This window comes from Nerophis lumbriciformis, linkage group LG15 (assembly GCF_033978685.3).
Source record: "Nerophis lumbriciformis linkage group LG15, RoL_Nlum_v2.1, whole genome shotgun sequence".
NCBI classification, from domain to species: Eukaryota; Metazoa; Chordata; class Actinopteri; order Syngnathiformes; family Syngnathidae; genus Nerophis; species Nerophis lumbriciformis.
Genome location: NC_084562.2, coordinates 31,943,346 through 31,969,024, shown reverse-complemented (window position 1 = coordinate 31,969,024; position 25,679 = coordinate 31,943,346). Strand labels below are relative to the sequence as shown.

The following is a 25,679-nucleotide window of genomic DNA, read 5'->3' as shown; positions in this document are numbered from 1 at the left end:
CTTTCTTGCCACGGTAACATCCAAAGTGTCTCCAAACGTTTGCTTTCAAAGTCCCCGGAGGCGGTTGCATTTCTTCTTTAAGCTGCTCGGTTTCTTTTTCTTCTACCTGCACTTTAACGGCAACACAACAACACTACACTCCCCTTAGTAGCAGGCCACCAGGTAGCCACGCTGCTTATTGCACAATACCTACGGTAGCCCAGAAGGCACATACACATTGCCGGGAGAGGGGGAAGAAAATCAATTTTTGTAAAATGAGAATCGATACTGAATCATACTAAGCGAGAATGGAGATTTGAATTCGAATCGATTTTTTTCCCACAACTAACTTCCATCCATCCATTTTCTACCGCTTGTCCCTTTTGGGTTTGCGGGGGGGTGCTGGAGCCTATCTCAGCTGCATGCGGGCGGTAGGCGGGGTACACCCTGGACAAGTCGCCACCATGCAATTCCCTGCCAAAATGCTAGAGCCATTCATTGTTCTACAGCAAGTCAACTTCGTGAGCAACCATGACACTCGTCAACTCGGGCTGGGAATCTCCGGTAACATTAATACTTTGGCGATAGATGTCCAGTGCAACCTCCCGGAAAAATAACAATATAAATCATTATTAAGGGTGTATCAATTCGTTTTAACAACGATTCAATTCAGAATTCGTGGTTGCAGGTGTCGTGCGAAATTCTGTATCCCTGAAATATTTTGTGTCCCCTACAGCGGGTGCTCTGTGCCTTATTCAGACAGCGGCAGCACTTCCGTATTAGCAGCGATGTCAATGATTATAAATATTATGTATCCCTTACTAACTTTTTTTGTAATTAATAACATGAGTCCAAATTCACAAGTTTTGTTGTTGATGATGCTAAGTTTCTACAGAATAAAACACATGTTAGTACATCAATTGAGGAAAATAGAGGGGGGATACATTTTATGGCAGCACAGAAATATGCTGAAATATTAAAAGTATTTAAAAGTATAAAGTATTTCTGATTCTGATTATGTATCCCCTACTAACTTTTTTTGTAATTAATAAAATGAGTCCAAACTCACAAGTTTTGTACAATGCCAAGTCTGTACATATAATCCACATGATGTTAGTACATACTGGGTACGTACGTGCGACACATTCTTTCTGGCATAAAATGTTTTTTTTTGTTTTTTTTACATGAAATTGAGTCTACTCTGTAGTGTTTGTTCCCATTATATTGGTGTTATTTTGTAATCCATCAGAAAATTAAATAACTAATAAACCAAATTACAGGATGTTATCAATGTCTTTTGCAGAAAATTGCAGGCTCACCAACCGCTCTGCAGCATGACACATATACAATAGAGAAGCAGCGATGTGAATACAAATACAACACGTCATGATCAAAAGCATTTATTCGGGTAGGAATGTCGCATGTTACACCAACAACATTTTTGACAATCATAGCATGATCGTAATAATCCACATTTTGTATCATTGATATCGCTAATAACACGGAAGTGCTGCCGCTGTCTGAACAAGGCACAGAGCTCCGCCCTTGTGCACGCTCCCACGCTTTGGGATACAGAATATTTCAGGGATACAGAATTTCGCACGACACTGGGACAAAATAGGGCTTGAAAGTGTGACATGGAAACACATTGTATTGTGGGTTTTGCTAGACTCTGAATCGCTTATGTACATGGCTAAATACAAGACTCTGCTTAAGTTTAGTTTTTTTCTTCGACACGTTCAAACATAATTAACTGCTACAATTGTAGTGATGATCGCTTCAGGACAAAAAAGGATTTAGTGAAATCTTTCTCATTTCCAGCGTGAAAGCAAAGCTAGTGGAAGTCGAGTTAGTGAGCTAATAAAGAGACAGCGAGTAGCCTAGAACGCAGCCGTGAGATGATTAAACTTGACTTTCAACGCCATCACCTGGTACATGTTTATGTGTTCATGGCATTTTCCCACTGGTAAGCTTTAGCCTGTTTTATTCTGTTGCACATGTAGCATTAGGAGGCTGTTAGCTGATAAGCTAAACCAACTGCGGATTACAAACAAGGAACAGTATTTGGGGAAAAAAGGATTACCCCTATATACCACATTAATGCACAGTGTATTTCGGACTTAAAATATATTTAGTTTGAAACAAATTTCTCCAGGAGACACCACACAGTGACAAGTCCTTTTGACTTACCCCAGAAAGGATGACCCTCTTCTCTTTCTAATGTAAAATTTCAAGCTTTTGCACACACCTAAAGTTGGTTTGTTGGTGAGCCTTAACTGACTTTGTGTTCCAAAATGTTTTACCTGTATAACAACTGACTCTTTTGACGACCGAGATACAGGAAATGTTCAGCAGCTTGCTCAAATCTCGTCTATTGGATGTGCTCGTATGGATCAATTCCACCAATTTTACTTATTTTTAAGGTGGTGAGCTTTGGGAACAGGGTTCAGTTTGTTTTCGTACAGTCTATTGATTTATTTTCTTTCGTACGATCCATTTTGATTCAGTTTGTTGCTCTTTCTCTCACAATACAGCCGGTTGAGTACAGCCATGTAAACAAACTTTGTCCAGCAACAATGGCTACCCAATGCATTGCGAAATCACGTGCCCATTCGAGCCCTATTATTTTTTTAGAACGATACTTTCGGAAACTATTCAGTGAGTTGAAATCGATTCAGTCCTTTTAGCCAAAAATTCAACCACTGTGACTGAAATACTAGATACTGGACGTTTCCTATATTCCTGTTATTTCTTGTAAGGGAATTACCGTAGATTACAGTGGCTAAAATCACCTAAGATAATTACAGTAGGTTCCGCATATGTATTTTCATGGCCATTGATCATGTCATGTATTCCTTCAGTGCATCAGCCTCCTCAGCTGAGCCTGGGCTAGTTGTACAGCACTCACAATAATTGTCTTTCTCGCCATTCTCCGGTCTAAATTGGATGTTAAAGTTGACTAACTTGTCGGATTATGTCCTCATCCTTTTACTATCCAGGTGAGAGGCACTATTTATGATCTAGAATAAACTTTCCCGAGCACCCAGTCGAGAAAGCAGCTCACCAGCCAGTGATGTCAACATAGCCACAGAAGCTAGTTAGCTCTGTGTTATCACGAGTCCACTATAAAAAGTTTGTCTGCATTAGCCCTTGTAATACCAATATCGCTAATACTTGGTTAATATTCAAGCCAAGAAATGTAAATGGTGTATTCTTGGTGCTTTTTGAATGATCATTTAGAGGACTTTATAGGCGGAATAATGGACGCCCATTGACTCCATTGAAAGTTGACTTTTATTTACGTTTATTTATGAGTTAGAATGCATTAAAAAAATACATCTGTCTTCTTGTCCTACAACAGTGATTGTGAACGATAGGCAAAATTCCAAATAAAGTGCAGTTCCCCTTTAGTTTGGAGATTAAACATTTTACATTCCAATTACAGTATTAAATATACGAGAAATACAAGTTTATTGAATTTGAAAGGATATAGATTAGTATTCCATCCATCTATCCATCTTCTTCCGCTTATCCGAGGTTGGGTCGCGGGGGCAGCAGCCTAAGCAGGGAAGCCCAGACTTCCCTCTCCCCAGCCACTTCGTCCAGCTCTTCCCGGGGGATCCCGAGGCGTTCCCAGCCCAGCCGGGAGACATAGTCTTCCCAACGTGTCCTGGGTCTTCCCCGTGGCCTCCTACCGGTCGGACGTGCCCTAAATACCTCCCGAGGGAGGCGATCGGGTGGCATCCTGACCAGATGCCCGAACCACCTCATCTGGCTCCTCTCGATGTGGAGGAGCAGCGGCTTTACTTTGAGCTCCCCCCGGATGACAGAGCTTCTCACCCTATCTCTAAGGGAGAGCCCTGCCACCCGGCGGAGGAAACTCATTTCGGTCATAACCCAAAGCTCATGACCATAGGTGAGGATGGGAACGTAGATCGACCGGTAAATTGAGAGCTTTGCCTTCCGGCTCAGCTCCTTCTTCACCACAACGGATCGATACAGCGTCCGCATTACTGAAGATGCCGCACCGATCCGCCTGTCAATCTCAAGATCCACTCTTCCCTCACTCGTGAACAAGACTCCGAGGTACTTGAACTCCTCCACTTGGGGCACGGTCTCCTGCCCAACCCGGAGATGGCACTCCACCCATTTCCGGGCGAGAACCATTAGATTAGTATTATTATGTATTATTATTAATTCAGTGGTTAATTTGGTCTAAAAAAAATAATGGCAATAATATTTCTATCAGCAAGAATTCCTAGATCAATATATTGTTGAGCAAAATTTGTTATCGGCCAGGGCCGAGTTTTTCCTTGCCGAGTCTTGCCACTGAAGTGCGGCCATCATATTTCCCACATACTGAATGAACCTTTGCCAATAGTATAGCCATAAGAGTTAGCCTTCCTTTGCTAACAATGCGCCGGAGTCTATGGTCAGCTCTTCCCTGTCTGCCCTGCTTTCGTTTTGGTTTGTTGTCTGCCCGAGCGTCTGGTTAGCATAGCATGCTAGCCCAGGGTAGTACTCCAACTTAGGCGGGTTAAAAAGTGAGAAATTGCTACTTTTTCTCAGCTTTATTATGGTCGCCTGATCATAATAACCTTTTTCCGAGTATGTCCTTTGAGCGCTGCATAAGAAGGTGAGGAAAATAAGTAAAACTGGGACACCTCTGCTGCCTCCCCCCCTGAGAAGCGCATTCTTGGATCTTTTTGTGGAACATACAGTATATGGTCTTAATTTAAAAAGTGCTAAAAACAGCCTCTATCAATAACGCTTTGTACCAACCTGCTTATTACAGGCATATGTAGACACAATGTGCAGGTGAAGTTCTCTCTTTATGCAAATTACCTCCTTTTATATTTCTCGGACATCTCGCCTCGGCCCTGGCTGCCTTAAGTACTCTCCCGGCTTTTGGACATGTGTCTTGTTACAAATTGAATTGAGGTAAAAGTTAAATATTTCCTATAAATTCTGCTGCTAAGAAATTTCCTCTGCACAATTTTACGTTTAAAATAGCCTTGCAAAGTTTCACATACTTGGTTGTCCAGGTCACACATACGCTTGCAGAGCTTTATAAAGCCAACTTTGTTCCACTGTTGTCCAAAATCCAAGGAGATTTTGATCGATGGTATTTATTTAATTTATCTACATTGGCCTGTGTCAACTCTGTTAAAATGAATGTACTTCCGCGATTTTCCTTTTTGTTCCAGTGTATACCACTTTTTCTCCCTGAGTCCTTCTTTCTCAATTTAGTCAGATTTTAGACTTCATTTGGAATAAAAGGGACAAGCGGTAGAAAATGGATGGATGGATTTGGAATAAAAAAGACTCACAGGTTTCGTAAGCAATACTTGCAGAGACCTAAATCGTCAGGAGGGTTGGCACTACCAAACTTAAGGTTTTACTACTTGGCCACCAACATTAGAATTCTTAAATATTGGCTGCAATATGAAGCATTTGATCCTCCTCCGTTATTGAGGCAAACTCAACCAGCATTTCTTATGGCACCTGGTTCACTCTCCCATTCACTCATCAAAATTCGCTTTTACGAAAAATCCAATCGTAAAAACCTCATTTAGGATTTGGGTTCAGTTTAAGCGCTATTTTGGCTTGCAGACTATTTTTCGTCTTGCATCCATCACTGCTAATCATGCTTTCATTCCCTCTCTTGTCGATAGAGCCTTTTTAAGATGGTCAAGTCAGGGGATCAACAGCATTAAATATTTATACATTGACAACACTTTTGCCTCTTTCCAGCAACTAAATTTTCACTCCCTAACCAACAATTTTTTTAGATATCTACAGATCCACAATTTTGTTCGTAATACTTTCCCTAGGTTTCCAAATTTAATGACCGACCCAGTTTTACATGTGTTTCGGACACCGCTTCCAACTTTAAAAGGATCGATTACACGTATTTATAAAAAATATATATATTTTACGCCCTGAGTTTCTGAATTCAACTCAAGTCCATTTTGGAGGGTGACTTAGGAGTGACCCTATCTGAGGAAATCTGGTCAAGAGATTTTAAGTAGAGTTCATAAGTCTTCTATCTGTGCAAGACACAGCCTCATCCAATGCAAGCTAATATATTGTACTTATTATACCAAGGTCCGACTGGCTGAGATGTATGATGGAGTATCGGTATTATTTAATCGGTGTCAACAGTCTCCAGCTAATTTAATACATATGTTTTGGCTTTGTCCATCCCAGTGCAGCTATTGGACTCAAAAGTGCACATTTAATACTTTGTCTTTGGTAAATGGTGAAAAGACTGATACAATTCCTTTAAGCGGACTGTTTGGGGTAGCCCCTCTGTCATCTTCTCTTAGCAAATCCCAAAAGAATCTTGCAGCATTCACCATTTTATTGGCTAGAAGACTCAATGTGTTAAGTTGGAAGGCAACAGCGCCTCCTTGACACACCCACTGAATTAGAGATGTTCTTTGTTTTCTCAAACTGGAAAAGATTAGGCTGACATTGAGTGGTTGCTCTGTGAAGTTTCGGGAAGTACGGGGTGGTTTCGTAAAATATGTAAAGGACACCGATCTCCAGCTTAAGTCCAATAGAGATATGGTTGAATTGTCGTTTATTAATGAGCCTTTTGTATGCTTTTGTGTATTGCTGCACCATGTTAAGGCCATTCGGAATTGCAGTTATCTGTGGCTTTATGTGAATTGTACATATTTGCCAGATTTTAAAACTTTTTTTTTTTTGTTTGGGGGGAAAAACAACATTTGATTTGTATTATATTGTATTTCTGTTAACTATTAGTAAAAAAAAAATCAAACACTTTTTTTTTTTAAAGTGCTAAAAACAACTTTATATAAAGTCTGATGTTCTTAAAGCGAATGTTTTTTTCGATGAAATCAATTAATGATGGATTTTATTCAATCTTAGGAATAGAAATTGATTTATCGATTTATCGATTGATCGTTACAACCCTAATCACTGTATATTCATTTGTATGCAAGTGATAAGAGAACCATTTCAAAAAGGGTTACAAAGAGTCTGCTGACGTATGCTGTAGCACAGGGTGCCCATTCAGTCGATTGCGAGCTACTGGTCGATCATCGAAGGTGTGTCCGTTGATTGCCAGGCATTAAAAACAGACCTAAAAATAACCTATCATCAGTTTTTACTATGATGTCACTTACGTCACTTGATTGGCTTGAACGGCAAGCAAAGATCTCAGTATGAAAAATAGTGCTGTAACAAACTAACGATTATTTTGATAGTCGATTAGTCGACTAATTGAATAATAAAGCGTACACACATTTAATGGCTCTAATTTTTCTAAGTTATTTCAGGCATGTGCTTACTAATAACAAAGATGACTAATTAATTCATAAATATTTATTTATACTGTAACTGTCCTGCTCATTCAGCTGTTACAAAAATTCTAATGACTAATAAAATGTTGTCCATTTAAAAGAAAGAAAGGCAAAATGCTAAAAAAACAATTAACCTTGTTTATGCATTAAAAAACAGATAAAATAGCAACAATGAAAACAAACAACAAAACACAAAATCTAACTTCCTCAAAAAGAAAAGCGGTTTGTGATGTTTAAAAAGCTGCACACTGGTATATTGACTATTTATTGATTAACTCTTGTCAATTTTAGCTCTCTAATGGACTGAATGTGTAGAATTCTATATTTTATTAATTCTTAAAATGTTGGCTATTTAATAGATTGTACGTTTAATCTTGTGATACCTCTTCGGCATTGGTGCCTGTCTGTCTCTATGTTTGTGTGTGTGCGCATGAGCGGTTCGCATTTTTTAAATTACTTTTTTTTTTACAGCATTGCAAATTGACGCTGTTTTAAAACGTACTTGAATTGATGTAAACAAAGTTTAGCTGGCTGACTTTGGATAAAATGATAGTTATTTTTCACACAATTTCATCTCACTCTTGTTAGATAGTTTGCAAGGTATAGACGCCAGAGGTGGGACCAAGTCATTGTTTTGCAAGTCACAAGTAAGTCTCAAGTCTTTGCCCTCAAGTCCGAGTCAAGTCCCGAGTCAAGACAGGCAAGCCCCGAGTCAAGTCCAAAGTCAAGACTGGAAAGTCTCAAGTCAAGTCCTAAGTCCTGCATTTTGAGTTTCGAGTCCTTTCAAGTCCTTTTAACCACAGACTAATATATTAACACAGATTGTGTATACTTTTCAAACGCTGTATTTATTTATTAAAACAAGTGCATTTTAAATTGCAGGAAAGAAAATTGTGCTGACATTGCACTTTATAATAGCACTATTAACCAGTCATTTTAAACATTAACTCATTCCTTTACAGAACAAACACATTGAAAAATAAAGTGCAAATGTACTTATTTGTACAAAAGTGTTAACATTGAAAAAACATGACATATACGTGAACATAACAAAAAAGTTGTACTTTTTATATGTCAGGGCCCTATGCTGCATTGCATCTGCAAAAGACCAAATTAGCCAAGAGTCTGTCAGTCATTTGTGCACGATGGGGGCGTAGTATGATGCCACCATGGCTGAAAACTCGCTCCACTGGAGCACTGGAGGCAGGCACTGCCAAGACTCTCATGGCCACTCGGAACAGTGAAGGAAGAGTCTTCATGTTCAATGCCCAGAACAAAAGGGGGGAGAGAGTTGTTTTGGGTTGGTGCACTACTTGTAAGTGTATCTTGTGTTTTTTATGTTGATTTAATTAAAAAAAGAAAAGAAAAAAATATTTCTTGTGCGGCCCGATACCAATCGATCCACGGACCAGTACCGGGCCGCGGCCCGGTGGTTGGGGACCACTGAGGTAAACAACCAACAGTATGTCAGAAAGCTAGCTAAAACGGTACACATATTCATAATATAGTATACATTTTAACTGACCTTTATTTTACTATTTTTGTCTTTTTTTAGGTGGCTAAAATACGCGGTGCTGCTGACCGCCGTCTAACGTACGTGTGATATATTGACTAACGTAACCCTGCTTAAAAAAATCATTGAACAAAAAGTATGAATAAGGTAGTGAACTGCAACAGATTCCCGTGTTTGCAATAACGTTATAACGTTAGCAGTGAGTTTACAGCCTCACTGATTTAACTACACAGCAAATAAAAGTCACGTTACTTAGCCAATAAACGTTATCTTACATTCAAAACTTACCGTTCTTTGTGCAACTTCAAATGCCGGACGAAGTTGGAAGTTGTTGCCTCTCCATCAGTCATTTTCGAACCGCATGTGTTGCATACTGCAAACCGTTTTGTGTTGACCACCTCGTAATTTTTATACCCAAACAAAATTATTTTAGGTATCATTTTTTGTTCACTGGCGTGTGGTTTGGACATGTCTTCTTCGTTGGTTGTCCTGCAATTTGATTGGACGAATGCTGTGTGATGAAAACAAAGTAGATCTAATTTGATTGGCTGTTGTACTGAGAGCACACCAGCTGACACACGCAACGCTGATAGACAAGTACACAATGAAAAATACGGAGCGCTCCCGAATAACTTTTTCATCTTTGGGTTTTGGGGAAAGTAGCAAGTCATGTCAAGTCATGTCAATTCAAAAGGCTCAAGTCCAAGTGAAGTCACAAGTCATTGATGTTAAAGTCTAAGTCGAGTTGCAAGTCTTTTTACATTTTGTCAAGTCGAGTCTAAAGTCATCAAATTCATGACTCGAGTCTGACTCGAGTCCAAGTCATGTGACTCGAGTCCACACCTCTGATAGACGCTAATAGTACACTCACAAAGGTTGTGTGCGCATCCTCTCTTCAAATGTCCAACATCATGTCTACGCATTAAATACTCGCGTGTCACAGATTTACTGCCATAAAAACAAGGTCCGCTTTGCAAGATGAGCAAAGTATTCCTGTTTTTAACAAGAATTAGAGGAAATATCTTCACACTTTACATGTTATCACTGGCGATGTGTTAGCGAGTGACTTACTTCGGGCCGGAAAAACATGATGACATGAAAACGAGTGTTGATGTCACGACTACTGTCGACAGATATAATTGTCTACCACTAATTTCATTGTCAACATTTGTGGCAGTGTTGTCTATTTGTTGCAGCCCTAATGAAGAAAATAACGACTGGCAGGAACGCAAGAAACATATTTTATTTCTCCAAACACCTGCCGTCAAAAGTGGAAAGACAGACGGCACAGGTCCTGTCTTCACAATGAAAGCGCTCCTCCATCCTGCCTGCGCTAACTAAAGAAGGGTGTCACAAAACTAGGACACACTGTACAAACTAGTGAGCTACGGAGTTTGCCTCCAATCTTTTTTTCCCCTCCACAATGTAAATTCAAAGGTGTGGAACTTATCATCTCCTGTGAATCCTTTCTGATTCAATTCAATACAATTCACCAGAATAAGGAAATACACCAATTCGTATTACTGTCTTCAACAATGAAGGAAATCCTATACGAGTTAAACATGCTTGTATTCTTATTAAAACATCTTTAAACATTTTAACAAAAAATGTCTGCAAATCACCTTGACCTGGTCATTTGTTAAGTAACTCTTTTGCGGAAGAAGTGTGTGCACGCCTACTTTAACACATCGCCTCATTTCCGGTTGTTTTATTTTCTCAAATCTCTTACTAATCAATTTTATAATTGACTGTTAATGGCTGGTTACTTTCTGTTGTAACATGACTTCTGTTAGAATCTAATAAGAGCTTATTATTCTGTTGTTTTGCTACTTTATATTAGTTTTGGCCGAATTTGGCCAAATTTGTGTATTGATTCAATACCAAGTAGTTACAGGGGCAATATTAGTCATACCAATACTGATACTAATACAATGTTCAAGATAATGGATTTTTGATCATGATTATTATCAAACAAAAACACAGGATGGTGGTGTAACAATGTCAATTGAATATTTAAATTATCTCTTACTATTGGCTGTGATGTAAATCATTTGTTTTTTTGCAAATAAAGCCCTTCTGTTTCCTGAGATTTCCAGAGCTTGTAAAAAAAGTAAAAAGGACAAAAGATTTTACAACAATACAAAATATTTATATAACCACTGTAGTATTGACCATATACTAATACTACACTTCATAACGTTACTACCGATATTCATATCGATCCACCCACCTCTGCTTTTATTCAAGAGCTCTAGCTTAGCGGTTAGAATTTCCTCTTACAGTTTGTTGTGTAGTCTTCGTCCTCTAGTGATAATGATACTTGTAAGAAACATTGTGTATTTGCTTCAATGGAGGCGAGAATTGCTGACTTGAAGTGGCTTTGGACTGTGAAGGGAGGTTAGCTGCTAGCTTGCTAGCGAGAATGCTACAGTGCGTTGAGGACGTGTTTGTTGGCTTATCGTTGTCAAATTTGCAGAACACAGCAAAAATGTGTCATCAGCAAAGCATTGTCACAATATGATTATAATATTAAAAGCTGTATTGTCGGCCAAATTTACAGTATATCATTTATATCGTGCAACCAAAGGTATCTTGATATGGTGAGGCTTTGATAGGGGTGAAACAAAAACAAACAAAATGTTATAGTTGATATTTTTTAGCATAATTTGCATGTTCTCCCCGTGACTGCGTGGGTTCCCTCCGGGTACTCCGGCTTCCTCCCACCTCCAAAGACATGCACCTGGGGATAGGTTGATTGGCAACACTAAATTGGCCCTAGTGTGTGAATGTGAGTGTGAATGTGGTCTGTCTATCTGTGTTGGCCCGGTGATGAGGTGGCGACTTGTCCAGGGTGTACCCCGCCTTCCGCCCGATTGTAGCTGAGATAGGCTCCAGCGCCCCCCGCGACCCCGAAGGGACTAAGCGGTAGAAATGGATGGATGGAATTTAATTGTAGAGTAAAACAGCAAAAATAGCAAATTAATGACACAGTTTTAGTGCAACATAACTGTACACAGGATTTTTTTTTAAAATATCTGACACTGTTTTAAAACCATTTAGAAAACATTTTGAAGTCTGTCAAGTAGACGTTGAGTAGACCATAGAAATATGTGCATGTTTTGAAAATGAATAAATGCAGTCTATATTTGTGGAGATGGAGATCAAGTTAATTCTGCAATTCTGTTACATTTATAATGATTAGTTAAAAGTAATGTGATCGTATTTGATTGATCTAATGTTTATGTTGCTTTCTGTTAGGGCAGTCGCTGTCTCTTTAAGAGAACACGTCTTTGAGAACACTGCCCACAGATTAGGGCTCAGGGATTGAGCTACACAGTGTTCTTACTGTAATATTTGAAGGAATATATAAGAACTGTGAAAGAAAACTACTTGTATTGTAAAATGGGCCCCGCAACGCATGCTTGACACCCCTGGTTTACAAAGTTGCTGTTTGGTAAAGTGTACACCGCCTTCCGCCCGAATGCAGCTGAGATAGGCTCCAGCACCCCCCGCAACCCTGAAAGAAAATGGATGGATGGATGTTTGGTAAAGTGCAACAATTCAGACAGGTGCAACAGTAAGAGTTTAAACAGTGTGAATGATTATTTTATTTTTTGTAAATTAACATTCCCTATTGGCTGAAGTACAGCATTAACACTTCCCCCATCTTTACTGAGCAATTGCGGCACAGTGCTTTTGTCTTATCCACTTGTCTGTTTCTCTTTATGTATTTCACCGGGAAACATAAGTCATCCCAAACAGAAGATGTTACCGGTGAAAGAGAGTCTCCAGGCGCTGAAATCTCTTTGGTATCTCCTTGGTATTGTCGTTAGCCATGACTCCCACTAGCCAAAGGTCGCAACATATTAAACAGCTGAATCTTCATATTAGTATTCAAATATAAATCAGAATAGACCGAAAGTAATACATCAGAATTTTGTTAGTCAGTAATAATTAGGCCACAACAATAGTTGTGGTAGATAAGGTTGCACGATATAGAGTATATACGATATAAATTGACGATAAAACTTGTAATACATTCTAGCGGTGTCCTGCAAATTTAACTGTGACAAGCGAACAACAGCGTCCTCAACACAATGTAGCGTCCTCGCTAGTAAACTAGTGGCTAACATCTCTTCAAAGTGCGAAGCCGCTTCTGAGTCAGTAATCCTCGCCTCTATATACTGTATATCGTTATCGCAGAAGGCTGCAATTTATATCGCACTATAGATTTTAGGCTATATCGCCCATCCCTTGTAGTAAAAAAACATAACAAAAAACAAATATGTCCCTTAACCTACATAAAATTGTTACAAATATTTAATAGTCAATTTGATAACCCAATCCTTCTTCACACACACACACACACACACACACACGGCCAGACATGCACAGTTTCAATATTAAGTTCCGGTGCAAAGGCTTTAGTGAGGCTTCCTGCTGATTTGTGTTTATGTTCTTGAGCACATTCCTTTTTACCTCCTCCATGTGTTTGCTCTGCTGTGACTATGTGGCTCAGCTCATTGTCTATACAGCTGGAGCCCAGAGCAGCAACTTGGCTATTACTACCTTAACAGAAAGACCATTTGGTGGTTTTCACAGGCTTTTCTCAGTCAAGACGGCTGTGAGTTCTCCAGTCATATTGTGTAAGACAAACCTCTTGAGGAATCAAGTGAGTGACTTGTGTTTGGACCTCAGTCAACTCTTCTCTAAACTCATGAACTTACAGTAAGTCAGAAATTCAGGCAGGAAAGCTTTGTCTTTAGCTTTCCTAATAGTTTGAAATCTTGGACCTTATCAAGCACATCATGTCTTGTGAACACATAGTCAAAAGCTGAATTGTGCTTAATATAAAACAATTCAATGCAACTGCAATGGAACCCACTTAGTTCAGTCCCATTTATGTCGTCAACCCCTCTGTCGACTGACTCAAAGATTTGGTGCTCCCAGAAATCGAGTTAAATGTTATTTCAATTTTTGCTAGAAATGCCCAGCCCTAAATATTTGGCGCTTCACAATTTGGTTTGAGTATTATTCAGGTGTTACAATTTGATTATCAAACGATTATAGTTATAACTCAGGGGTCTGCAACTTGCGGCTCTGGAGCCACATGCAGCTCTTCTGCCTCCTTGTTGTGGCTCCCTTACATTTTTTTTTAACCCCAGAGTGAGAAAAGTTTGCATTTTTAAAATGAGTTCATTATCTGCAACTGTCTGTGAGGCTGTGAAAGCTCACAGGCTAAATTCTGAGGCGCAAGGAAGGAAAATGCAACAGCTCATAACCACTATAATAAACAGAGCTGTGATTGTGATGTAGAACAAAACTCGATCGTCTTCATCTACCAACTAGACGTACAGTACAGACACAGTAATTATAATATGCACGTCATTATATTAAATACTACTGCGATGTCAAGCTATTAGACCACCAGAAGGACAAGTGTTTTATTGTCTCCTGTATACTGCTGCAAAACCCAATGTTTTACGGTTATATACTGTACTATTTTGTAGTATTGTAGTTTATTACTATTGTAACTTTCGTGTATAGATTTTGTAAAAAGTGTGGAATGAGAATGAGACAATGTTGGTGAAGTGTGTGTGTGCTGTAAATAACCATTTCCTTACTTTCCTATATTGTACAATATTCACTTTTTAAAAGAGTGCAGATACAGTACCAAACAATAAAAGACAAAATCAATTAATCTATATACCCAATTACACACATATCTTCAACATCTTCCTCTTTATTTTCCCCATTCGATTGCACCTCCTTTGGACACTCTCTTCAATCTGTCTTCCCTGAGCTGTCGCGTGTGTATAAACAAAGTAAACAATTTATGATCTATCATCACTCCATGGAAAACACAATGTTAGGTAATAGAACAAAACACCAACAATAAGATTATGCATCGTAATTGAAGACATTGAACGTTTCACCATGCGAGCTGGCTTTGATGTAGCATAGCAAGTAGTTCATCCTGTAGCAGTTCGTTCATCAAGATTATACCTGTAGTATGATTAAACCTACAGGGTAACAGAAGCACTGCGTTGGTTGACCACTCCAAGAGGCAAACTTTTGCTGGTGTGATGACATTTGAGGGAAGCTGTAGAATGATATGCGTTTCAGTGGATGAAGAATCATTGTCATATCGCTGCTACCTTAATCGATAGCCAGTGTTGATGGTTGCCAACTGCGAGCCATCCCAATTTTCCTTAAAGTTTGAAACATGTCTGCAGCCACTTTGATGCCCACAATCCACAGCAGTCCCGGTCCTTCATTAATTTGTTTGTAATCCTGCATGGATTTTAGTGATGTGACTTGGCAAATGAGGAAAGAGCTTTCAGTGGCTCTGTCTGTGTCTGATTACAGGGCCATATTTGGCAAGTCTTTGTATTACATCAGTTTCACCCAGTAATCTTTCAGTTTAAATGTGACTCGTAATTGATATGACATTGTGTTGACTCATTTATCTTTTCAACCTGGCAGCAAAATAAAACATGAACTTTACCGTGTGGACAGGCTAGGGCTGGGCGACGATATGATCGTGATTTATGATCACGTTTAATTTCAGTTCGATCACGGTGATCAGCTGATAGCATATTTCCTCAATCAAACATGGCGGAAATGTCTGTTGGAAGATAGACACCACAGTATTAAACAGTAGGGAACCAATGGTGTTTGGTATAATCCTGCACGGAACAATTTGCCTTTATTGACCGTGATCCTGCGTGTGTCTATGAATGTGTTTGTGTACATGTCGTGTTTGTGTGAAGTGTTTTTATCTAAATATTTTTGAATCAGACTTTTTGTATGCGTTTGTTCTGAATCAACTCTTCTGATATAACATGTACTAAAAAAAACTGGTACACATTATTTTACAGTAACTTAAATTCAAACTGCACTTTAAAGTATTTTCTTTAATTATAAGATACAGAATTTGAGACACACCCCCCCCCCCCCCCCCCCCCCGTCAAAATCTGGGTGACCACACTGGTGAGATGCACTGATGTATACAAGTAATCAAATAATAAATCAATCAATCAATGTTTATTTATATAGCCCTAAATCACAAGTGTCTCAAAGGGCTGCACAAGCCACAACGACATCCTCGGTACAAAGCCCACATAAAGGCAAGGAAAAACTCACCCCAGTGGGACGTCGATGTGAATGACTATGAGAAACCTTGGAGAGGACCGCATATGTGGGTAACCCCCCCCCTCTAATTTACCATTTAAAAGTGATGTTTGGTAAATGTTGACTTGAAATAAGAGTATTGTAGTATTTAATGCACCCCTGATACTTTGTTTACTGCAGAATGAAGTTTGTGATGATAAGCAAAATGATAAAAGTACCTGGAGAGGTAAGAAAGTTGTTTTCCCCCAAAACGTATTGTAAAAGAAGCGAAACCGTGGACCTTAAACCAAGGTACGGATTATAGCGTGGGTTACCTGTAAGGTTGCACATCTAGTAAACACACTCATATGAACAAAATGACAGTTGCAAGTTGTTAATATAAATTACCTCGATCAAACATGGCAGAAATGCATGTTACAAGATACTGCAGTAGTACGGTACAGATTCAACGGTACTATGTATAATCCTGGATGGGACAATCCGACTTTGACAAAAAATACAATATCGTGATCGAATGATATGAAAAAATTAATCATAATTGTTTTTATTTTGCCATACCGCCCAGCCGTAGGACAGGCCCTTACTCTTGCCGTTTTTTGGTGTCTACGCCCCGGCATGTGACCGTAAGTTATTGAAAACAATAACTTATATTCTCCACAAACAAGTCACTGTAAAACTAAGTAAGCACCCTAAGGAAAGTACATCAATATACTCATGAAGTGCACATACATATAGGAATCACATCAAATTAATTACATAGTTTGGAATTAACTGGAAAAAGTACCGTAATACAATTATAAAGGATAAAGGTTGGCTCTAATGCAGATAGCTTAACCTCTTAAGGCCCAAGCTGTTTGTTTACATGCTTTTTTTATTTCTCTTTGCTATTTGGGCTTATTGGACCCTAATTAGAATAAAAACTAAAAATCATCTTTTAATACGATGTACTTAGTCCATAAGTACACAAACGTGTACTTCATGGGTAGTGACATGCACATTTTTATTTTTTACAACTTTTTTTTCCAAATTCCATTGTATGTTATACTCTTCTGACACCACCAGATAGCAGCATAAGTGTATATGTAGGCATAAGATCCCAATTCAGTAGTGTAGACAATTTTGGAAATAAGAGCTAAAAGGTGCTGTCCACGCATGTGGCCACTAAGGTCTTTAGCGGTTAATGCTAACGTACAATGGAGCAGCTCATTAAAACATAAATATTTTTTATTTGATTTGATTAATTTGACAGGCTAACAAAACAGTCTCCAATGAAGCTAACATGCATATTTTTAAAATGTGCGAGGAAGCCAGAGTACCTGGAGAAAATCCACACATGCTGTAACAAACGCACCCATGTTCTCCGGGTGTCGCTGCCACTACACACAAATTAATCCGGCATAACAAATATCTCCCCCCTCCCGTCCATGTAACCCACCAATACAATACAAACACCTGCACAACACACTCAATCCCACAGCCCAAAGTGCAGTTCACCTCCCCAAAGTTAATACAGCACATATATTTCCCCAAAGTCCCCAAACTTACATATGCGACATGCACATAGCGGCATGCACGTACGGGCAAGCGATTAAATGTTTGGAAGCCGCAGCTACTCATGGTACCGCGCATCCAACTCAAAGTCCTCCTGGTAAGAGTCTCTGTTCGTCCCAGTTCTCCACAGGCCAATGGTAAATCCACAAAAACTGTCAAAAATGAAGATTTGTTTCATATAGTGGCTCCGTAGCAAAAACGCTTTGGCTGACAGCTGCTCCAGGTGGTGTGTGACGTCAATTTCCGCTTCCGCCTCGTCCGATAGCACCGGATGCCTTTTTATATCCTTACATTCTATTAAGTTAAATTTTTTTATATTAGCATGATTATTGAATACGCCTGTAACAGTTCATAATATTTCATAAATGGATGACATAATAAGTATATATACATTTTATTTTCCCAGCTGAACACAAGCTAATTGTCACTGGCTATATATATTGATCACGGGTACAAGCGGCCGAAATGAGTTTCCTCCGCCGGGTGGCGGGGCTCTCCCTTAGAGATAGGGTGAGAAGCTCTGTCATCCGGGAGGAGCTCAAAGTAAAGCCGCTGCTCCTCCACATCGAGAGGAGCCAGATGAGGTGGTTCGGGCATCTGGTCAGGATGCCACCCGAACGCCTCCCTAGGGAGGTGTTTGGGCACGTCCGACCGGTAGGAGGCCACGGGGAAGACCCGGGACATGTTGGGAAGACTATCTCTCCCGACTGGCCTGGGAAAGCCTCGGGATCCCCCGGGAGGAGCTGAACGAAGTGGCTGGGGAGAGGGATCGAAGTCTGGGCTTCCCTGCGAAGGTTGCTGCCCCCGCGACCCGACCTCGGATAAGCGGAAGAAGATGGATGGATGGATATATATATATATATATATATATATATATATATATATATATATATATATATATGTATGTGTGGGGAAAAAAATCACAAGACTATTTCATCTCTACAGGCCTGTTTCATGAGGGGGGTACCCTCAATCGTCAGGAGATTTTAATGGGAGCATTCGCATACCATGGTTTATATAGGGCACAGAGTGGGTAGGTACAGGCTGGCCTAGGGGCGTGGTGATTGGTTCATGTGTTACCTAGGAGGTGTTTCCGTCTATGGCGGCATGTTGTTACAATTTCGCTGCGCTTGTTCCCAAAGACAACAACCTAAGAAAAGTATTCAACAAGAACAACATCAAATTGAGCTACAGCTGCATGAACAATATACGACAAATCATCTCAAACCACAACAAAACAATTGCAAATGAGCCGTCGACCCCCAGTCAGAACGACTCCAAAACCAACAAAGCATGTAACTGTCGAAAGAAACCTGATTGCCCCCTCAACGGGGGATGCTTACAAACATCAGTTGTCTACCAATCTAAGGTAATACGCAAGGACATTAACACATCCGACACATATGTAGGATTAACCGAGGGTGAATTCAAAACCAGATGGAACAACCACAAGGCTTCTTTCAGGAACAAAAACCTGTGAAATACCACAGAACTCAGCAAACACATTTGGGACCTCAAAGACAATAATGTTGAATATTCAATAACATGGCAAATTCTTGCATCCAGCACACCTTACAATAGTGGTAATAAAAGATGCAACCTATGCTTGAAAGAGAAACTGTTTATTATATACCGTCCAGACCTGTCATCCCTCAACAAGCGCAGCGAAATTGTAACAACATGCCGCCATAGACGGAAACACCTCCTAGGTAACACATGAACCAATCACCACGCCCCTAGGCCAGCCTGTACCCACCCACTCTGTGCCCTATATAAACCATGGTATGCGAATGCTCCCATTAAAATCTCCTGACGATTGAGGGTACCCCCCTCATGAAACAGGCCTGTAGAGATGAAATAGTCTTGTGATTTTTTTCCCCACACATACATATATTGCGCTCTACTACGGTATTGAGCACTATTTTTTGGATAACCTTATTAAGACATATATATATATATATATATATATATATATATATATATATATATATATATATATATATATATATATATATATATATTTATATGGATGGATCCCTGCAGCCATTACATTGCACAGGGAGAAAATGCAAACTCCACACAGAGATGTCAAACGGAGATGTGAAGATGCACAATGCGTAGTTAGATGTTACTGTCCATAGTAATGTTAACATTAGGATAGTTTTTGCAGGCTCGAACAAGAAATACATTAATTAACTTGAAATACCTTTCTCTTGAAATTTTTTTCCTCTCCTAACTGTGCCATCTCCGTTCCAGGATCGATCAGGTGCGCAACCAGCTGTAGCGCTAATGCTTACAGGCGATTCAGATGCAGGTTTTTCAAAAAGCATATAGGAACATTTTTATGATATTTGAGATTTTCTATACTAATTATGGCTATTAGTGCGGACATAATTGACTATATATCCATTCATACTATATATTACTAAAACTTGTTTTCACGTTAAAAAAGCCCCCACTTTTAAGGTGTGGAGGCTTTTATTTTGCTTGGCGGTGCGCCACGATCAAATACATATTGTGAAACCCTGCAGTGTATATCCCACAGTGACATCGTTATTTCATAATTTTTAGCGTTAGCCTTTTTTCATTAGAATTCGGTCACTTGGGTTGAGGCTAATAACTACACAATGGATATTGTGTAGCTATTATATATATATATATACAGGTAAAAGCCAGTAAATTAGAATATTTTGAAAAACTTGATTTATTTCAGTAATTGCATTCAAAAGGTGTAACTTGTACATTATATTTATTCATTGCACACAGACTGATGCATTCAAATGTTTATTTCATTTAATTTTGATGATTTGAAGTGGCAACAAATGAAAATCCAAAATTCCGTGTGTCACAAAATTAGAATATTACTTAAGGCTAATACAAAAAAGGGATTTTTAGAAATGTTGGCCAACTGAAAAGTATGAAAATGAAAAATATGAGCATGTACAATACTCAATACTTGGTTGGAGCTCCTTTTGCCTCAATTACTGCGTTAATGCGGCGTGGCATGGAGTCGATGAGTTTCTGGCACTGCTCAGGTGTTATGAGAGCCCAGGTTAAATGATAAATGATAAATGGGTTGTACTTGTATAGCGCTTTTCTACCTTCAAGGTACTCAAAGCGCTTTGACACTACTTCCACATTTACCCATTCACACACACATTCACACACTGATGGAGGGAGCTGCCATGCAAGGCGCTAACCAGCAGCCATCAGGAGCAAGGGTGAAGTGTCTTGCTCAGGACACAACGGACATGACAAGGTTGGTACTAGGTGGGGATTGAACCTGGGACCCTTGGGTCGCGCACGGCCATTCTTCCACTGCGCCACGCCGTCCCAGGTTGCTCTGATAGTGGCCTTCAACTCCGACACCAGCAGATGACATGGCACCCCAAACCATCACCCAACCATGAAAATGTTGCATTTCCTTTGGAAATCGAGGTCCCAGAGTCTGGAGGAAGACAGGAGAGGCACAGGATCCACGTTGCCTGAAGTCTAGTGTAAAGTTTCCACCATCAGTGATGGTTTGGGGTGCCATGTCATCTGCTGGTGTCGGTCCACTCTGTTTCCTGAGATCCAGGGTCAACGCAGCTGTCTACCAGCAAGTTTTAGAGCACTTCATGCTTCCTGCTGCTGACCTGCTCTATGGAGATGGAGATTTCAAGTTCCAACAGGACTTGGCGCCTGCACACAGCGCAAAATCTACCCGTGCCTGGTTTACGGACCATGGTATTTCTGTTCTAAATTGGCCCGCCAACTCCCCTGACCTTAGCCCCATAGAAAATCTGTGGGGTATTGTGAAAAGGAAGATGCAGAATGCCGGACCCAAAAACGCAGAAGAGTTGAAGGCCACTATCAGAGCAACCTGGGCTCTCATAACACCTGAGCAGTGCCAGAAACTCATCGACTCCATGCCACGCCGCATTAACGCAGTAATTGAGGCAAAAGGAGCTCCAACCAAGTATTGAGTATTGTACATGCTCATATTTTTCATTTTCATACTTTTCAGTTGGCCAACATTTCTAAAAATCCCTTTTTTGTATTAGCCTTAAGTAATATTCTAATTTTGTGACACACGGAATTTTGGATTTTCATTTGTTGCCACTTCAAATCATCAAAATTAAATGAAATAAACATTTGAATGCATCAGTCTGTGTGCAATGAATAAATATAATGTACAAGTTACACCTTTTGAATGCAATTACTGAAATAAATCAAGTTTTTCAAAATATTCTAATTTACTGGCTTTTACCTGTATATATAATTTTGACTACTATTACAGCATGTAACAAAATAATAGTGAGGATTTGATGTGATTTACCGTCGTTCCACTTGTTTACTCCTCTTTAATTCACGCATTGAATAAGTTTAAAAATGTAGTTCAAACACTACGGCTGAGTAAAAACACTGCAAGTTTGTTCCACAAAACAGCTTTTCTCCAGCACACAGATGCCCCCAAAAAGTTATTGCGACTCCAAAGTTGCTTTTTCTTCTTTCTCTCTTTTGTCAACATGTAATAAAAATATGCAAACAATTTTGGCAGCTGAAATTAGGAACGCCCCCAACTGTGTTCAACCAATCAGCATTCAGCAGCACAGCTCCTCTAAAGTTCCTGGAGGAACTTTTCAAAGTACCACTTCGCTACTAGAGAAATAAGATAGTAGTTGTTAGTGCAAAAAAGCACAAAACATAAAAGCGTCTTCCTTTGTCCATGCATCAATGTCTCAAAAATGTTAAGTAATTGTGAAATATTGCTGAAAAGTATGTTTGCATCTCTGGTGAGTCATGTATCTAATTTGCATCATTTGATTGCATTTTATGTCAGATACCCTTCTTAATGCTCTGCACTGGTGTCTGGTATCCAGTGACTGGTGTTGGGAAACCAACAAATGTGTACTAGTACACTAACAATGCACCAGGTCATTAATTATTAGTATTAATGATTACAGCAGCAAGGACACACTGTCATTTGATGCTTTTGAAGGTGCATCTGATTAAAGATGAAAATGCTAAGGTATTGTTAGTGGATATTGCTGACTGCTGCTGCTGCAGTCAGAATGAATAGTTTTGTGGGAATGCTCTCTTGATTTACAAAACTGAGTGAGAAGATTTTTCATATGTCATGAATACCCACACACCCTCTTACTCAATATGTTTGGAATTTTAGATGTCCTTTGGAATTAGGATTACAATTGGGTAGACACTTGAATTACAAAGTCTGTTTTTAATGATCTTTGGGTGGGTAAAGCATTCAGAGTATGACCACAGTGTTTGGAATGTTTACACAGATTACATCTGATTTCCATTTAGTTTTGTGTAAAAGCCTAATGACCCATTTGGGATTCCCTGCCCACCAAATTAATTGTTTGCAGTGTAAGTGTTGCATGTTTCATTTCTTAATTATGAGTGAAGTTCTGTTTTGCATGACTTCACGATTAGCAAAGCTCTGGAGCTATTGAGTTCATTTTTAATATGACTGAGAAACACTCAATTTACTATTGTAAACGATAGCTCTGGTTGGGAAAGCTGCAAAATGGAAAACACCACCGTGAAAAAGCAGATACATCAAATTAGATGAGCGTTGTAAGATTTTGCACTCATCCACCTAATCTTGTTCTGGGTATGATTTGTCTTTTTATTTATGCTGTGGGCCTGCAAAAATTGTGAATCACATTTTTTTTTGCTTAGAGTTGAGATCACGATTCTCTGGTAGGATATTTACACGCACACACACACACACACACACACACACACACACACACACACACACACACACACACACACACAAACCCTGTTTAAGACCATGAGCATTAAAGAAACCTCCAATAGGTCAAGTTTGGTCAACAGTTTAAAAGGGCCCTATTATGCAAAACCAACTTTTCTAACCTGATGGTACCTGCTTATGTGTATTTGGAATCCCTAAAAGTCCCCAAAATTTGAAATCAAACTGGGGGCATTTCAGAGATATTTATAAAATCATGTTTGCCTTCCTTCATACGTCCGCCAAGCGAGCCATATGGAATCTGCTATGTCCTGTAATGTTTTCTGCCCTTTCTCGTCAGTGGATATCTCCATACAAGGGAACCTCAATTTACGAACCTTTCTATTTGCAAACTTTTCGATTGACAAACTTTTAGATCAAGACTTGTATGCTTCTGTGTGCGAACCATGTATCTGTGTATGAACGCTTCATTCAGTCATGCCTGTCAAACAAAAACGCAGGGAAAATGATTGTAGCAACCCTCTACTCACTCACAGGAGACTACCTTGTCACGTCTCAGTGCTTCATTCAGTACAGCATGTGTGCCTTTGGGTGATTTTTTTTTTTTCCTTTCCATTTTTGGCAGGTTTTGTCCATGTTGCTAACTCAATATGGGTCCCAAAAAGCCAACAGACCAGCGTGGGAAAAAAGGAGGGAATAGTGTATTTTTCTGACTATAAGGCACACTTAAAATCCTTTAATTTTCTCAAAAATCGACAGTGCGCCTTAATGAATAAGTAATGATAAGTGTGACTGGTAGATGGCAGTCACACATAAGAGTTATGTGTGGACTGCCATATTGCTGGAAAGCAAGCCTAAAACGTTTCATTGAGAATATCGAAAATTACACACGGCGCTCAAAAATCTGTCAAAATGTTTTAGTACGACTTTGGTAAACTATGAAGCCGCACCGCTTGATGGATTGTCGGGCATTACGGCTACCGTAGTCATACGTACTGTGCTTCAACATGTGGGTATTATTATGGTGTGTGTTTAAGGACCCCAAAATATATATTAATGGCGCTCGCAAGTAGGAGGAAGGTTGACAAGCAGGCTTCGTATATTACTAAAAAACGATGACAGAGCAGACTTACTTCATCGGCTGGAAAAGACACGACAGGTACTGTACCTTTCTTGTAGAAGCACAAGAGCACACGTGGAAACGGGTGTGTGTGGGGAGGGGGGTCTTTTACTCTCCTTACTTTCTTTTCAGCTCCTTGTGGGTAGATTTAATTGTTTTAATGTTTATTATTGTGACAATATGGCTGTAATAGTGATTTTGATCTTTTGTGAGGCCACCCTAGTGACGTCTGCGTCTGTTGCCAGAGCAGTGCTTACAGCACAGTTCAGATTGTTATTAAATAGGACATTGATCAATCACCCCTTGTTATGTTTGATATACAGTACTGTATAGCACTTTATATTATGTTCAAAGAGTACAAACGTTTACCAACAAAGACTTTTGTCAAGGCTGAAACTCCATCAATTCATTTTCTACTGATTGTCTCTCTTGGGGTGCTGGAGCCTATCCCCGCTGCACTCGGGCGGAAAGCGGGGTACACCCTGGACAAGTCACCACTTCATCGCAGGGCCAACAGAGATAGATTTATCTCTCACACTCACATTCACACACTAAGGCCAATTTAGTGTTGCCAATCAACCTATCCCCAGGTGCATATCTTTGGAACGCATTGTTCATATTTACATTGATTCTAATGGGGAACTCTGCTTGACTATACTAACTTTTTGATTTACGAAACCTGTTCAAGAACCAATTAAGTTTGTAAATCAAGGTTCCACTGTATATGGTAACGTTTTACCCAGAGAGCTTAGCCTGAGGCCGCCATTGTAGTCCGCGCTGTAGTCAATAAGCTCCTTCTTTTTTGCAATCCTCTTGTCGTTGGACAGATTGGCTTGTACATGCAAATGGATCCTGCACTGTTGCCATTTCTAATACAACTTAGTGTATAGTTGAAACGTATCTCTCAGTAGACTCACTATGCAAGTGCTAAAAACTACAACAAAGAAGACGTAGTCAAAGTGGAGACACGTAAATAAGATCGCCCACAAAACAGCGCATCCCAAAGAGACGGTGAGAAATGCTTAAAGGGTCTAAAAAACAATATATGCAACATTTTGACCAAAGAACCACTATTACATGTTATGTAGACCTTTTCTTTCTTCCTTTCTAAAATGGAAATGAATGGAAAGACTGATATTATGTCCATTAAGTCAGAAACATGGCACACTCACTCCACAGTACATTAAGGCAGGTAATAAAGACAGCTTTTTCAAAAAGTTGGAATAAAGTCAGCTAGGACAAGCGGTACAAAATAGATGGATGGATTAACAAAATCTGAAACTAGTCTGTTTTGTCGTGTTTGAGACACGACAAAACCAGAGGGGGAGAAGC

General features: G+C 39.5%; 1 protein-coding gene across 5 annotated transcripts in view; it reads left to right on the top strand.

Moving 5' to 3' along the window:
- The window catches only part of LOC133616043 (C-myc promoter-binding protein-like), a 112,377-nt gene that overhangs the window by 4,878 nt on the left and 81,820 nt on the right, over window positions 1–25,679 (top strand). The gene's annotated exons all lie outside the window — the stretch shown is intronic.